The sequence below is a fragment of the Borostomias antarcticus genome (assembly GCF_949987555.1).
Source record: "Borostomias antarcticus genome assembly, chromosome: 5".
Taxonomy (NCBI): domain Eukaryota; kingdom Metazoa; phylum Chordata; class Actinopteri; order Stomiiformes; family Stomiidae; genus Borostomias; species Borostomias antarcticus.
This window is the reverse complement of record NC_140238.1, coordinates 26,489,213-26,494,212: the sequence shown is the minus strand read 5'-3', so window position 1 is coordinate 26,494,212 and position 5,000 is coordinate 26,489,213. Positions and strand designations below refer to the sequence as shown.

Genomic DNA, 5,000 nt, shown 5'->3' with positions numbered 1-5,000 from the left:
TGCTAATCAGTTATGTGAGCATAATTCATTCATGCAATCACTTCTCAATGCTCTACAGTATGTAAAACCTTGCCCTGATCTGCATGTTTCTATCTTTTCTGTTTGCTTAATACTCTTTTCTTTTCTGTTCTGCTATTTTAGGCCTGCTGCCCCCCTTCTCTGGTAGTCTATTGTTGTGTTGACTTGCCCCTACGTCTTACAAGTTAATGGTAGTCTATTGCTATTGTAAATCATTGTTATAGCTCTAACCTGCTTATACAGAATGTTTTTATTCTTTTTAGTGAATGGCTTATGGCATCTGGCCACAGGGACAACAACTGGCACATTTACCCTGTTGATTAATGTGTACTGTCCCTGATTCGAAAATAGATAAATTACAAATCGCACACACACACACACAATTTTTTATTGAACATCTACAAAATATTCACACTACAAGTACATTATTACCCCAACTTCCATCAACACAACTCCCCTCCTATCCCCGTCCTGCCCTCCCTCCCACCCCTGGCAGCCCCCCCCCCCCGTAATCATACTCTCAATACAAAGCTATGGACTAATTTAAAGTAGGTCTGTTATTACAGAGGCCGCTCCTTGTAGCCTTGGCCTGTTCACAGATCTCTAGAAGACAGGTGTAAGCAGAACGGTTGTGGCTAAACCTCGCCTACTGATGGGTTCTGCCATCTGTGTTTTGTGATGCGAAACTCTTATTGTGTGTCTGCCTTGTTGTAACTGGCCGGTGTGTGTGTGTGTGTGTGTGTGTGTGTGTGTGTGTGTGTGTGCGTGTGCGTGTTGCTTTTTAAAAAAACAGCTCTCTTCCTTCCTTTCCCATAATCCCCCTGGGGAGCTGATGAAGTATCCAATCAGCAGCAAGCTGTCTGAGAATCTTTTAGCCCGCCTGTCTCACAGGCTTGTTCTCCCCCCACCTGCAGTATGAATGTGTGTGTGTTGAGAGAATACTGTATGTTCTATAAAACGTGAGAATTAGAGTTCTATACATCCGTGTTTCACACAATATATGTCTCCAGTCCTGTACCTGATATAAACAACTTCTACCCGTACTACTAATCACGTTTCATACACGCAGTGCAATGACAGATAGGTGACATGTTACCTAAAGCCACAGTGTCTCTATCTGTTGTCTGGCCTATGCAGTGGAGGGACAGGTGTGTATTGTGCACTATGCGGAACTGGCTGTTGGCTCTGATTGGCTGCCTGGAGGTCCGTCTCTGTGTCTTTGACAGGGAGCGGAATGTTCTGTAACCATGGAGACGCTCCCAAGGCCATGCTGCCGGCAGAGCTGTTGGCGCGCGGCGCGTGTGCGAGAGCGTGTGAATGTGTGTTTGTGTAAGGGAGTGTGTATCAAAGGGAGAGAGAGAATGTCCCAGAGCAGAATACTAATGATGAGTGTCTAACTCCCTGTCTGAACCGGTGCTGTCTAGGCTTAGCTTGGCACAGACTGGGGCTGCATCTCAATAGTCGCACAAAGCTTCCTCTCCTGCTGGTCCCCTGTCCTCTTCTCACACCTCTCTACTGATGTGGGAGGTGCTGGACAGGCGAGGGACAGCGCCTGGTAGATCTCCAGCATTCCACTCTTGCTATTTGTTAAGCCAGGTTCAATTAGGGTTCGGCTATGCAATGCTATGCTAAGCTGGTTGAGGCTGAACTATGCTATGCTATGCTATGCTATGCTATGCTATGCTATGCTATGCTATGCTATGCTATGCTATGCTATGCTATGCTAGGCTACACCGCTCAGTGTGTCAGTGGTGCACGCATGGGGGAGGGGTGGGGGAAACCCTCGGCTCTGCCAAGTAGTAAAGCCCTGCCATGCAATATTCATGCCCTCCTCATCTCCCCCCTCCCCCACGCTCTTGTCCTCCATCCTCCCGTATCCCCCTTTCAATCCCTCCTTTTCTGTCCTCCCTCCTCCTCCTCCTCTTCCAGAACCTTCTGAGAGAGCTTTCTCTTCTGTTCCATCACTCTCTATTCCCTTTGCAGTCCGCTCTCAGTGTCTCTCTCCTCCTCAGCCTCTCCCCTCTCCCTCCATCTCTCTCTCTCTCCCTCCATCTCTCTCTCTCTCTTTCTCTGCCATGTCTGTTCTGCCCCACCCCCATTCAGCACAATCCCTAGAAACACGGCCCCCAATGTTCTCACCACAAAACTGCCCCCCCCCCCCCACCACACACACTTTCTACACACACACTAATACTGCATGCACACACACACACACACACACACACACACACACACACCCACACACACACACACACACACACACACACACACACACACACACACACACTGCTGGGTCTGCCACATGCAACGCCTTTCCCTTAAAATCACTAGTAACTAGCTTTATCTTATGCACCGTTTCTCTTCACCTGTCACACACACACACACACACACACACACACACACACACACACACACACACACACACACACACACACACACACACACACACACACACACACATACACACGGCCTGGCCTAGTTTCTGTAATGAGGGCTTTCACCCTCAGGCCCTACCTAGAGAGAATGTCCCCAGTGAATCTGTCACCTACCATGCACGCACATACCCTCATCATCATCATCATCATCATCATCATCATCATCATCATCTTTACCAGCATCATCATCATCATCATCATCATCTTTACCAGCATCATCATCATCATCTTCTTCATCATCATCATCATCATCATCTTTATCAGCATCATCATCATCTTCACCAGCAGCATCATCATCATCATCATCTTGCATTTAAATCTGTCATAATAAACCTGTACTGTATCCTACTGTGAATAAAAACAGAACTGTATGTAGACCTACATGTTGCCTGTAGGCTGTAGCCTACTGTCACGTTTCATTTCTTTGTTACTTTAATGTCGAGCGCAAAACGCAAACGAGTCTGCTGCGAGAGTTGCATTCCTTGGTAGCCAGAAAGCGCGTCAGCAACCTGAAGCAGAGGAGCATCGAGTTATTTTTCATTCCCAGTTAATGGACTTCAGGAACACAGACGTGTTGTGGGCATGTAGATTAGCCTACTAGGCCTACTGTATTTGTTAAATTATAGCCTACAGCCTAGGCCACGTTAGCCTACATCGGTTGTTTTAGAGACTTTCCTTTAGGCTGCAATAGCCTAAGACACACAACTTGTCTGTCATTTCATTTATTTATTAATTGATTATCATTTGCTCTAATTGTTCTAATGTTGGGTTGTTTTTAGGCTATACCATTTTGTTCTGAGAATACAGTAGCCTATCGATGCAGCGTAGGCCTCATTTAAGAATAAAGTACTGTATTTGATCAAAGCATGCACTCAAGTGGAAATTCATTTATTTTATTCTAGGCTACTGTAGGCCTATTATACAGTAGGCTAGGCTGTATGAGTTTAGTTGGCTATTTGGCAATTTTGATGCATTTTCACAAGTAATTAAGGGTATTTATCAGTCTATTATGAGTCTATATGAAACAAGTATATCACTTATTGAATTTGGTGCATTTTAACATAATGTTTCAGAACGACCTTCGGTCCCGTTGGGTTCGGATAAGTGGGGTCCTACTGTATATAGATAATACTGCTTAGAGAAGACATCAACACATAAAGCCTCACCCTGATGCATTATGGATATAGAGAGCAAGAGAGAGAGAAAGAGAGAGAGAGAGAGAGAGAGAGAGAGAGAGAGAGAGAGAGAGAGAGAGAGAGAGAGAGACAGAGACAGAGACAGAGACAGAGACAGAGACAGAGACAGAGACAGAGACAGAGAAGGATATACGTAGAGAAGAAGAGAGAAAGATATGGAGAAGAAGAGAGAATGAGAGTAAGAGAGAATGAGAGTAAGAGAAGGATAGAGAGCAGGATAGAGAAAGAGGAAGAGAGAACATTAGAGGAAGAAGGAAGGATAGAGAGAGAGAGGAAGAGGGAAGGATAGATAGATAGATAGATAGAGAGAGAGAGAGAGAGGGAAGGATAGAGAGAGAGGAAGAGGGAAGGATAGAGAGAGAGAGAGAGAGAGAGAGAGAGAGGGAGGGAAGGATAGAGAGAGAGAGGAAGAGGGAAGGATAGAGAGAGAGAGAGAGAGAGAGAGAGAGGGAGGGAAGGATAGAAAGAGAGAGAGAGGGAAGGATAGAGAGAGAGAGAGAGAGAGACAGAGGAAGAGGGAAGGATAGAGAGAGAGAGAGAGAGAGAGAGGGAGGAAAGGATAGAAAGAGAGAGAGAGAGAGGAAGTGGGAAGGATAGAGAGAGAGAGAGAGGGAGGAAAGGATAGAAAGAGAGAGAGGGGAGGAAAGAGAGAGAGGAAGAGGGAAGGATAGAGAGAGGAAGAGGGAATGATAGAGACAGCCAGTATAGTATCTCTTCAGAGGTAATATCCATCATGTGTATGATATCAAACATCTCCTGCTATTTGCATGTGTATGTGTGTGTGTGTGTGTGTGTGTGCGTGCATGTTTGTGTGTGCTTGTGTGTGTGTGTGTGTGTGTGCTCGTACATCAAAAGCCTCTATGCTCTGGTGTCTGTTCTAAGCCAATCACTGTCAGTCTCGCAGCCTATTACTGAGCTGCTAGTCTCTCCTCACACACTACATCACTCACACAGCTCATTTGATGTACTATATGTGTGTGTGTGTTTGTGTGCGTGTATATGTGTGTGTGTGTGTGTGTGTGTGTGTGTGCTCGCACGTGTGTGTGTGTGTCTGTGTGTGTGTGTGTGTGTGAGTGTGTGTGTATATAGAAAGTGCATGTACAGTACAGTATGTGTGTGTGCATGTGGGTGTGTGTGTATAGCAAGTGTGTGTGTGTGTGTGTGTGTGTGTGTACGTGCGCATGTGTGTGTGTGTGTGTGTGTGTATAATGATGATTTCCCTCTTTTAGACAATGGCACAGACACTAAATGTGATTTGTTCTAATCGCTGCAACACTGCAGATGATTGGTCTGTGGTGATCTGACACTTGGACTACCGTAACCACAGCCCTACGCTTTCATAAGCGTAGTC

General features: G+C 45.7%; 1 protein-coding gene across 1 annotated transcript in view; it reads right to left on the bottom strand.

The window, feature by feature from the left end:
- Nucleotides 1-5,000, bottom strand: part of caskin1 (CASK interacting protein 1) — a gene marked incomplete at both ends in the record, with an annotated part of 61,437 nt that overhangs the window by 21,767 nt on the left and 34,670 nt on the right. The gene's annotated exons all lie outside the window — the stretch shown is intronic.